General features: G+C 36.0%; 1 long non-coding RNA gene across 1 annotated transcript in view; it reads right to left on the minus strand.

The window, feature by feature from the left end:
- LOC121071566 overlaps positions 1–13,033 on the minus strand; it is a 299,785-nt gene that overhangs the window by 225,778 nt on the left and 60,974 nt on the right. The gene's annotated exons all lie outside the window — the stretch shown is intronic.

The raw sequence follows: 13,033 nt of genomic DNA on the forward strand, positions 1-13,033 counted from the left end.
GGGAAAAGAGAGCACAGCTGTACCTGTGGTATGACCATACAACTGCACATAAAAAGGCTATATTCTTGTTTTATTTCACACCAACTGAAACTCCATATCCATCAGCAAGGCTTCTACATGTGCATGACATCTACTTAAGTGTGAGTTTCTCTGTTTCTTTAGGGATAAGATTGGTCTACCCTCATTTGGAACATCTAGCCTACTTGCATGTACTACATTAATATGGGGTCACTGACATATAAACTGTGGCCACAAAATTTCATGCAACTGGAATTTAATTCAGCTCAGTTCTCTTTTTGGGACTATTTGACAGCACAGACGGATGGCAAAGAAATGCAAACAGTCCTGTAGTTTGGAAGATACTATTACCCTTACAAGTGGCAGCACCTGCAGGCCCTAGGTAGCCTCTTGTTTTTCTGCATTCCATACAGGCACATGGACAGGAAATCAGTGCTCCAGAGAGCTGGCTTGGTAAGATCACAGGAGAGATGGAAGATTGACTAAGGACACATGTATAGAAATTTTGTCCCTGGCAATGACTGGAGTATTTACCACCCGCCATAAGCCACCACAAACTAGACTAGAGCAGAGGAGGTTTATGAACTTCAAGTGTTTTTAATGTCTTTTAAAAATACTGTTTTGAATGTTTCTATTCCTTTGTTGAAAAGCCATTATGAACCTCTTCCTCTGTCAAAACTGATCCACACAGCTCTTTTCAATAAACTTTTCCAGCAGAGCCATCCTTTAGGCCTTTATACATGGACTACAGACCTTAAACAAAACTCCAGTAGGGCTGGGACAGCTGAAAGAGTGATTGCAGAAGCTTTTGTGGACCAAACCATTAATGAACTAAAAGTGCCAAGTAAAAAGTTAATAACCCCTACTTAAAAAGCCTGATCTATAGCAAATAAGACATCCTGCAACATTAAACCTGCAAAGACAAGTGATCCTGCACAGTTAATATCCAGTGAGGTGAACATTAAGAAAAATACCATGTTAATAACAAGCAGTACTGGCAGCTGACTATGGCTCTACGAGGGGGAAGGCCTAGCAGAACTTGCAGCAAATTGGAAATAGAGCCTGAAGGGACAGACAGGAGTGACAGTGCAAGACAATGTCCTGAATAGCCTCGGACACAGGCCATTACAGTAAGAAACCAATAGCTCACAAAGAAGCAGAGACGCAGAATAGGGCATGACAAAATTAGCAAAAACTTTGAGACTCCAGAAGTAGCTTTTTTCCAGGAAAGGAAATCACACAGCATTTCGTACTACAAACTAATTCCAGTCACATCTGACAGTAATGTGACTTAAATTTGTAAAGGTTGGCCCTAACAGCAGTTTCTAATATAAGCAACACACAATTTCTTATTATTGAGACTTGTGTAAATTCCAAACAAAATTTTAAAAGGCCACACTTTGCCTTGAAACAGAAATCAGTAGATTGGTCAGGGCTGAATCCTACCCTTGCATGACTTGTACAAATAGGAAGTTCCAACACCCAGAGCCAAAAGCTGAAATTGTCCCTTACTAGCAACAAAACCAAAGTCTATTTCAAGTAACAGTTTTTATCACCCTGCTCAGTATTCTGATATTGCCTTTTAAACAGCATCAAATCATTTGCTGGCTATAGTTAAGCATTTCTCATTTCCTAATTAATTAACCACACACTTCAGGCTGGTGCAGCATACCATCCAAAAGGTCATGGCCTTAAACCACTTAACTTGCAAATAACAATCAGTGAATTTATGTTCCAATAAAACAATCTGTAAATGTCCCATAACAGAAGGTGGGCCTGAACAGTCAGCTCCAAAGAGCCTAACCCGAAACAGCTTTATTATTAAAGAATCATTTAGAAGTTTGAGAAATGTCAATAAGCTGGCTAGTGTTAGATCTTTACCCAAAGGAAAAACTGTTAACAGAAATATCTTTGTGGTGGAAACTAATCTCAACAACAAAATTGTATTCAAATCCTATCTAAAGTTTTATAATTTTCAGTTTAGCAGACATAATTCTGGTTCTCGAATATAACTATAACCATATAATTGATATCTTGGTAAATGACCAAAAAAAATCTTTTTAAAAATCTTATAAAAAAAATCTAGTCGTTAATTCAGCTAAGTACTCAAAAAATGCAATATGATTTTTAAAAATATCGACTAAGATTGTAACAGTTTTGAACCATTTGGATACCTTTCAACTTTAGGAAAAAAGAATTCACTACAGAAAAATCAACAAATAAATTATGAGATTAGTCATAAAATTTTCGCAGTTTAGCTTAAATAAATAATTCCAATTTCACCCATCAGTTCATACATCTTTTGTTTCACAACATAAATGTTTCAGGAAGAGAGCATTAAGCATTCCAAAAAGTCTTTGCCAAGCCTGGCCCACTCTCTTCCATTACCCGTGAGGAATCTCACCCACCTTCTAACTTACCCAGACCATGCAACATCATACATAACTGTAAAGTTCAAACAACCTTTAAAAGATATGCTGCTGCATTTTGGATTTTATTACTAAAATCATGCAAATAAATAAATCTTGTAAATTAATGGAAAAGGAATTGGGGACCTACAGGCACTGCCAACACCTGTAAGTCTTATAGCTGCACCAATTAGAACAGTAGGTACATTTTTGGTCAATAACGAAAATACGTTTAGGCTATCATAAATGGCAGAAGATTCCCTAAACTTTTTTTTTTTTCCTCACACAATAGCAAACATCTTAGAGCAGGTTATTTCCTCAAAATAGAGTTCCAAACAATGCCAGATACTAAGCTAAAAGTTTAGTATCCTCTCTCTAAGGAAAGCATGCTTGACACAGGCAGCATTCAATGTGTGATGAATCCTGAAATCTGCAACATAAACAACTGAACATTGTGTAGGAGCCCTTTGGGCAGAAAGCATCCAAGCTCCTGCCTTCATCCAGGAAACCCTCGTTTCTCTTTGAAGAATGCCCAGCCTGATATATCATATTCTTCCTGCTGCTTCAACAAACAAGGCAGCAGTCTAACAGACAACTTTTATTGTACTACATTCCTGAGAATCCTGTCTGCTTTGAACACAGCAGGAGAGTGGGGAGCAGGGGTTAAATATGATGCTTTCTTGTTCCTAAGCTGCATTATGTGTCTTATCCAGATAGTAGTAAGATACTACTATAGGAATGGCCTTTAAAGTATGTTAGCAAGCCTCAGTTTTTATGAAGAAGGAATTCACCCTGACCCTTCCAGGTCCCCAAATACCAATGTACAGCGATTTTTATGCAACACAGTCTGCAAATGAAACCTGAACTTTTTGAACCCGAAGGTTCAACACAATGCTTAAAAAATAATACCAAGAAAATGCAGCCATGACAGTGAACCCAGACAAAGTTTATTTCAGTAACCTATTACTCTTACAGTAATATATGTATCTGTGTAAGATGTCACATTACTCCAAGTGACTTTCATTCATCTCTCTGGTTTAAGTGCTCTAACAGTGTTTTCCTGTTTGTTTTCAGCTCCAAAATAAGCAGCATGGGTGTGCTTCAGACTGTGCCTAAAATAGTAGCAGTTGGTTTGTAATTACTGCCTGAGATCTAAATTACAAAAACCTGTCACTCCATGAAAAGATCTAATTATGGAAAGGATTTTGTATGCATAGTTTGTCTGCATACTCAAACATCAATTAATTCATTACCATCTAATCCTGCTCATAAATGGAATTTCACAGATTCCTGAATTCCTGAATCTACAAAAATTTTTCAAGTAAAAAATTACCACCATTATTGACTGAATTAAGATAAGCATACTTCTCCCCTGAGGAGATCAGGGCTGCAAGCAAAGCCTTTCATCTCTTTTCTCAACGAAAGGATATACAATTGCCAAGTTGCTAACTGAGGGTTGAAACCAAGTATTGTTTATTCCCTGCAGGTAGGTGGGATAAAGCCAAATCCAACTCAGGCCTATATGCAATGCTGAGTTTTGCAGGGTATCACACAAATCCCAACTACATCTACCATTGCAACTTCAGTCTGGCAGCATAGCTTTCGTTCTCCAGAATTTTGCCTATACTTCATCCTTTCTACCTTCACTGTTGCTATTTTTTTCCCCGGCAACTAGCCACACACAGCTAACAGTCATAAAGCTTTTGAGCCCAATTTTCTTTTTGACATGCCTACCAAAGGAACAGGACAGTAGCATGGTAGCAGAAATATGAGATCAAATTATCTTTGCGCTGTCCACAGCTGTGTGACAAACTCAAAGGGTTGGTGTATATTTGAAGAACCTCAACAATATGCTTGGTCTCTTCTTGATCTCCCTCCACCTACTGATGCAATTGCTCTGCCAAATGTGATGTCTCAAAAATAGCATAATGCTGGGAATGCTCTGCAGGGAGTCAGTGAGGAACTTTGTCATCTCTTTGGGGAACTTGTGGAAAGAACTACCAGACTTGAGGCACTCTCAGTGCCTTAGAGCTGCTAGGAAAGCTGTGACTTTTTTTTTTCTCCTCCATTTTCTCCCCTCTTATGGTGTAAGGTCTTAAATACAGATCATCTCTGACACAGTTCTTAATCTGCAACGTAAAAAATTCTTCATCCCTTTACTGATGGCCAAAGAAAGGCAACTAGAAAGGGAAATGTTATCCAATTTCCCTTAATGTCATTCTACTGACCCCAACTGTGCTGCAATTAGATTGTGGAAAGCACTCTGTCAAAAAAAAAATTCAACTATGTTTACATTTTACTAATTAATTTAGCCAATCTGGGATTCTGTAATTTACATCTAAAAAGAGCAGTTTACTAATGCTTGCTATGTATAACCTGACCCATGCTAAGCAGCACTGCCAATTTCACTTACAGCTGTATCCTTGTTTAGCAAGAGAACAAAAAGCTTCAGGATTATTTCAAACTTCATGTGATCATTATTACTACTCAGTGCTTAAGTTCTGGTAATTCTAAGAGGTCCACCAGGCTAGGCGTGAGAAAAAATGACACATTTCAGAGTGCTCGATGAAGAATCAGTGCACCAAGCATATGGAAAGTGAGTAAGGTTTAGAATGGACATGTAGGAAGAGACACTGGCTACTTACGCACACATGGGGAAAGGACTCAGACTGTAATTCTAATTATTATGGTATTGCTGAGAACCACCTAATTCTGCATCAGTTTTTAGGGGACAGGAATTTGTGCATATCATCCTGCATCATCAATGTCCATTAATACTCATGAACCACAGAACCAAGATGCAGTCTTTTTACTTTGAGTCACTCTGAGATACTTCCCCAAAAGCCAGTAAATTGTCCTCATCTATTTTTCTTCTCCAAAATAATATTGCTTTATTCATCCCTTTACAAATTATTTTCTCCTTCCTCTTCCTTCTTGTAACTCCTTTGGTTACATGTACTTAGGTTTTCCTTCGGTTTGTGTGTTTTCCACTAGAAGAGTATTTCTCATACAAAGACATGAAATTAAAAATTTGTCCCGCTAATCATATCTTCTCTAGCACATTACATTTCAGAGGATCAGTCATCTTTTTTATTACCCTCTCAACTAGAAGCAATGTTGACCTTATTCTGCTTACTATTTCAGAAAAGGTCCCCCATCCATTTGTATGGCTCACTCATACAAATATGAATAATCATACAAATATATGTGAATGTGTTTGAAGGTCTAAGACTTAAACATAATCTTTGGAGAAAGAAAAAAAAAAAAGAAAGAAAGAAAGAAAGAAAGATCATTTCCAAGTGGCACACCTGCAAGTGTTTTTTTTTATTATTATTTTTTTAAGCATTTCCTCTCACTGGAACTGGAAGGTAGATGTAAGCCTATAAGTTTAGCTCATGATCTGAGCCTATCTATAAAAGTTCTCCAGTATTTATACTGAGGCCAGACCCAGTGTTGCCTCACTTGTTTAAGCTCTTTGACATCCACAGCTTCAACTGGAATCTAACTAGATCGTTTCACTTGTGTTAGGATGAAGTGGCAGCAATGGAACAAGAACACAGACTTCCATTCCTTCATTTACAGTGTTGGTTTCCTCAAGTCTTAATCATCAAACTATGCCTCAATTTCTCTCTCTATAAACCATGTATAAATATTTTCATGTATGAAATATATCAGGCTGTGTAGATGGCAAATACAACATTTGACAATTATGAAGAGTGATGTAGCGAAGGATCATTTTTGATGTTTTCATGAAAATAGCCTCTTTGGAGTGATAAATTAGGATGATGCCTACTACACAAGGGGATACTAACTGTAAATGAGTCAAAGTAGCACTGCATAAAGTAGATTGTGTAGTAATGGTAGATAGTAGCTAGCTACAGCCAGATGCTATGAAGAAAATGTGAACTTCTGACACGAATCAACAGCCATATTCTTCTTTTATTTAGAGAAGATGATAGGCAAATAGTAAATGCACGTAGAGGGGTTTCAAAATCTTCCAGCACTACCTCCTCCAGAAAATACAAAACCACTAACTGAAGTGGTAATAGACTATAATGTGGAAACATGTTTGTGAAGTGTGTGGTGATGCCCTACATTCTTCTCATATTTTCAGGAAAGAAAAGGAGTGAAACAGAACAGCTGAATAAATAAAGGGAAAAAAAAGTGAGCAGGGATGGTTCTGTATGTTAAATGGAAGAGTCAAATCCATGTTCTGGTCCATGATCTGCAAGACTATGTCTGTATTTTGTTCACTGTCTTTTTCATATGAAATATAGGTCCACTTCAGCCACTAATTCTCCTCATATAATTGTGGCAAGCAACTTAGAACCTTACTATTTGATGGATCTGGTGCTTTTGCAAACCTCAAGTGAATACCCTAATAGAGCAAAAATAGTCTAAAGTGCAGCTTTGGATTTAGGCACCTAAATTCCACCCAAATTCCTTTTCATGCCTTTAAATCCATTCTGATACCACTGGTGACACAAAACTCTACAATTTTATCATTAGTGTTATATGTTCAGCACTTTTGCTTAAAATCACAGGTAGAACCAAGACAATGAAGGAGTATCACCTTTCACTTAGTTTCTGAGGAAATCTTTAAAGAACTGTGTTCAGAAATCAGTGAGTACATTTACTCATCCATATTTACTACTTCTGTACTTAAGGTGAGGATCTCATGAAAATCATTTATCCTTGATTTCTAAGTTTGACTGTCTCATGAACTTTGGCTTTTCTGTTTGTATAACTTCAAGTCTCCAGTGGGTGCAGAGCTCCCACAGTGCTTTCAGGCTGTGCTGGAACCTTGTTGCAGGCACAACTAACAGATTTCTCTGTACCTTCATAGTGCTTTGAAGAGGCAGAATTAGAGCTCTTCTTTCATACTTAGTTTTTGGACACCCGGCCATCTGCTGAGAAACTGAAAAACCGCAAAATACTACTGACTCCATCTAGTTTCTAAAGGAAGACTTCCATTATCTTTTCTGGAATAAGCCTAGTCTAGACTAACATATCTGTGTTTCAAATAACAGTTGATGTTTCCTAATTGTAGTGAACAGTCCCCATTAGACATCTGCATTGTTTCAGAACACTGAGCTTGAATGATACAGTCCCTCATTTCACATATAACCTAACAGATTGGAGGCATTAGTAAAGTCCCTCAGCAACTCATTTTAATGAGTTAGACAAGTTTTAGTGCACTTTTCATGCAAATAATGACTGCATGTTGCTTCCCTCATAATAAATAAATAAATAATGTTTTAAATAGGCTCAAACTTCTTGAAGGAATAATCTATTGTACCTTTATTTAATTTAAGCAAAAACATCTTCGTGGTCTACTCCTGCACTCACTAATACTATTGGGAACATTGCCATTGACTACAGTGAGGAAAAAACACCTAGTTTACTATTTTATAAACTGAAGCAAATATTAAGTCATTGAGTTTCTTCACATGGTACTGATCTATGCATTTATTTTTATAAACACAAAGACTTAAACAAAGGGCAGACAGAGCTAGGAAATTTACGCGAAACTGCTTCTTTTTGGTCAGTATTTTTTAAAAAATCATTGTTTAAGGATATTGTTTGGCATTATTAACTTGTCAGCATACAAACTTAGGGGAAGAGGTAAATATAATTTGCAGAAAGAGCTATTTAGAAGTCCCTTTTCAACACAAGAATGAAGACACTTGAGGTTACTCAGCATTTTTGAAAATCTTGTCCCATCTAAGCGCAACAAAACCAGGAGCTGATACTAAACACCTCTGGCTGATGAAGATATTTTGCAATTATTATAAATAAATAGTATTTATTTGAAATATTTCCCATTTATTCTAGAGATGAGCAAAAAATCTAAATGTTGATCTTCTGCAACACATGCCATAATAAATACAGCCCCAGCTTTAAACCACAAGGCTTTGCTGTGAACAGATGTTATTTTGTTCTAGTGTGCTTTCTCCTCATATCAAATTCAGAATAGTCTTCCCACTTACTTTTCCACATTACCGATAGTCTTTTTAACTTTGAACAATATAACCAAAGTAATAATCAATGTTCTGCTGAAAATCCAGGGATTCAACAGATAATCTTAAACCACATAACTCAGACTCCTGTCCACAATTTATAATAAATGTATTTGAAGAACGCAAATATCATGCAAAACATGCAGGTGATTCTTTATCATACAGAGAAATATTTTTATTTCAAATAATGAATCAGAAAGCAAAGCAGCAAGAGATGGGGAAAAAAAAAAAAAAAAGAAAAGACAACAGTAGGAAATGAAGCGGAGAATATGATGGGGAAAAAAAGAGAGAACTAGAATTAAGGCAATGATGTAGAAAAAAATCCTGACAACTTTAATGGGTTGTCAAGGAAGAACTCTAAATGTTCCAAAACAAACCAAACAAAAAGCAGAGCCATATAAATACACAGAAATGAAACCGGAACAGAGCATCTCATCTGTTATTTCAGGATATCATAGTAAAACTACTCTTCTTAATAAAACTATAAATGGTGTTTAATGAAATGCTGCTTTATTTTATCACATATCCAGCCTGTCTTGTCTCTAAAGATGAGCCTGCATCAAAATCTCTCCAGTCTATTTCTCTTTTCTTAGCTTACGTGATCTCTGATGTTAAAACACCACAATAATGCTGAGCTTACCATCTTTCTTAGATACAATCATGTTGATTATTAACTGCACAATATACAGTAAATGAACATCTCTGTTAGAGTACAAGCATATGTGGATTCTTCCCATGCAGGTGAGCAGGATGAAAGCTTTCCTAATGTTATCTTTTGTAGTCACTCTACAATAACAATGAAGAACACTACAAAAGAATATTACAGAAGTGAGAAGTACAAATCGTGCTGAGGACACTGCTGTAGTTTTTGAACCCTGACTTACACCAGGATGATGTTGTGCTATTAAAGGAAGCTGGGATTGACTGGGTCTTCAAATACTTCATTATATCTTCAGGCATATCAGAAGGAACATATATGTTTCTTTACCTGAGAGGAGAATGCCTATTTCTCCAATAATCACATCTGCTTTTAGGTACTGCTGTGGTAAGGAATCACAAACTGCAGGGAGACTTAAATTAGCAGAAGATGTTTGTAACTAATGAAGAAACAATACAGGTTATATTCTATTACATTTCTAGAGAAATTTAGCTTTAAAAGAGAAGATCACATAAGGTTTAAATGGGACTATATATACACCAAGTGCCTGATGCCATGCTTAAAATGTTTTGATATTACCCCTTATCTATGTATATTTGTACTCACACACACACTGCACCATACTCAGTATTGGAAAAAAATACTTTTAACCAGCTCTTTTTCCACAGTAGTTGTCACCCATGATGAGTGCTAAAAATACAGCCATAAAAAGCAATCTGTTTCTGTGAGTTCTGTGTACTCTTTCCTCCTCCTTTCTTCCCCCCCAGCTTTTTGTTGTTGTTGTTAATTAATGTCTTTTTATGGAAAAAGGATTTATTTTCTTATGAGTTAATCTATTCCAAATGCTCCTTACCTTATCTTTGGTTGCAATTCCCATGTTATGTTGCATTTCTGCACCAGTGAATAGTATGGGATAGCAGTAATAAAACTGCATGTCAAGCAGGGACTTTGTTTCCAAGCCAGCATCCAGTTGTTACTACTACATAACTACATTTCTTTCCTAAACTTCCTCATGTATCTAAGATAAACACGTCTCTTTATTTTTAGGATTATTAGTCAATTAATTGCAATCACACAAACTATCTCAGCATTTTAGCACATGGAAAAAAGGAATGGAATTTTTTTAAAAAAAAAAGGAAAAGAAAGCGTACAACTTTATTTTCCACTTTCTGCATTTTCTGTTTTCATCCTTCACAATCCTCCCACCATTACAGCCTCAAAGTATAACATTGTACTGATAAATGGGGTCAATATAGCACTAGTCAATAAAACAAAGATGCTGCACGAGATCTCTTATTTTGATGTTTGTTAGCAAAACTTTCTGATTTTTGTTACTATTCAACTTCTGAAAATAAAAACACCAACCCATATTAGATATTACTGACACCACATTTTTGCATTTTTCTTTAAGCTGACTTGGAGATTTTAACAAGTAAAGGTTACCTTGGGCTATAGGCAAGTCAGACAAAGACCTCCAGACCCTTATTATTAACAAATGAGTGCTAATTAACTTTTTGTTTTCTATTCCACACATTTTTGCTTATAAAAAATTTATACTCTTATATAGAATCGTTTTGATTTCTTCAGTATCTCTAACCTCAGTCCCATTATTTTATATCTAGATTATTTGTCAATAATCACTGCACTTTATGCCCTCCATATTTATGTTTTAAATGGGAATTAAATCCTTTATTTGAAGCATCACACTTGATACAAGTATTCCTTAAGAAAGATTTTCACTGACTATTCAACTTCTATTCATTTCAAACCAAGCCTAGAGGGCTCAACACAATGTAAGTGACATGCTTAAAATGCTTGGTAAAGTCAGCATTTGTGTTTCTGAGAATTGACTTCGGCCAAAGGAGTTAAAATTGTTATAAGGATAGAATTATGCCTTGAATGTTTTTCATTTTCATTTCTGTTTTATTCACTTTTTTTTTTTTTTTTTTTTTTTTTGCTTTTCTTTTGGAAATATCCTGTATAATTAACAGACAAAACCAATATTTGTACAGCTGTAGAATCCATTACAATCACTAGAAGTATCTAAAATAAATGCTACTATTAATTCTGAAGGCAGATTCTCTTTTGTTATCTTTTCCCACAGGAACACTGAGGATGCATCAGAAAGCAGCCAAGTTTTTTTCTATCAGGATTTCTATTGCAGCCATGAGCCTTTAGGAGGTGTGTAGCTAGTATTATTTCTACAGTGACTCCTCTGACACACTGCATGCAATTTCCACATGCTCTTTGGGCTTCCTCAGGAGGCCCAAACACTCTTAAAGCAGATTGTGGTGACTTTTTAGTTTTTGTTTGTTCATTTGTTTGTTTGTTAAAAAAAAAAAAAAAAAAAAAAGCTGAAACCCTAGCTCCAAATGCTCTTGATCTCAAGGAAGACTTCAGAGCTGGAGATGTGAAATATAAGAAGTGTCTTTTGTAAGAAATAAGGCATATGAACATGTCAAGATTAAAAAGATCAGAGAGTTTCAAAGAAGCAGGAACTGTTGTTTACTTTATATTTGTTTCATTCCTAGAATGAATCTCTGATGGTGTATCAAATATGTATCAAATAAATATAAGGCCATTGCTACTAGATTTTAGAAAAAGCAATGCCTTTTATGAATGGTATGCATTCACTCCATAGCATGGTCATGCTTATTACTGCTATTATAAAAACAAATCAAAAAAAATTCTAATTAACATGTTTTAAGCCAATGCTTTTCTTTCCTGACAACTGTTTAGCAACTGTTTTGTGTTCAGTTTCAGGGAAATGTACACATTTATAATTGCACCATATGTACAAATATAGTACACACGTTGTTTACCTGCTTTAATGAATGTATTGAAATCAACTGGCATCAGCAGTGCAAATCAAGCTTTGCTTTCCAATATACTTCTCTGGAATTAGCACAGGAGACTGAAATTTCTTAGTAATACAAGCTCAAAGATAGACCAGTAGTTTGTTATTATCTAGCTGCTACTGACAATTGAATTATTACTATTGCAGTTGGGGGAAGGGTGTTTGTATGTTTTCTATTTAAAAAGTTACAATTATTTTTATAGATGTGATCATTACTGGATGATTACTCTAGGCCAGTAATTTATACTCTAAACTGCTTGGGAACTGTTACCTCTGAATTAGATATCTGAATTGTATTATTTTTGATCAAGGTAACACAGCAGTTTTGCTGTTCCCTGGTTTATAAAAGATTAATCCAAACAATAAGAAGCATTATTCATAATATTCCTCACTGATGCATCTAAAAACTACCACAACATTAGTAGCAGGATTTGTCACTGCCATGCTGGTCTCATATTTCTCAGGGAATGTGAAGAACGCAGGATGAGGCCCTAAGAGGACAGGCTTTGATTCAGTAAAGCATTTAATTGCTTCTATTTACACCTGCCATTAAGTACAGTTTTACTCACACAAACTATAAACTGAAGGCTTTGAAGAAAAACTCTCAGTAAATACTAAAGCAAGAGTTTTAAAATTCAAAACCAGTGTCTTTGAAAACAAAAAGTACCTCATTGAAATATACCATAAAAGTAACAGAAAGGGGGAGGAAGTACACTTCGAATGAAGAGACCTCTTGCGCATCCTCCTTTCTATAAGAGAATCAACCATGTTGAAAACATCCCTCACAGATGGTTGCCTACAAACACTCAAATGTCTCACCACCATCAGATTATAGGATTGACTCCTGCCATGAGCTCCAGAACCATCACAAGGCCAGTAGTAGTCATCCTGTTACTCCTCTTCATTCAGTTCATAACACTCCCTTCTAGAAGACTGCACACAGCCACATAACCTTTCCCAACGACGTGAAGCTCACATGATATGAGCTATTTTCGCACAAATTTTCGTGTGAGGTAAAAGTACAGGTAAGAACTGGCCAGAAGTTCTCCAAGCACACATTTACCAAAAGTAA

Source organism: Cygnus olor, chromosome 5 (assembly GCF_009769625.2).
Source record: "Cygnus olor isolate bCygOlo1 chromosome 5, bCygOlo1.pri.v2, whole genome shotgun sequence".
In the NCBI taxonomy this organism is placed as follows: domain Eukaryota; kingdom Metazoa; phylum Chordata; class Aves; order Anseriformes; family Anatidae; genus Cygnus; species Cygnus olor.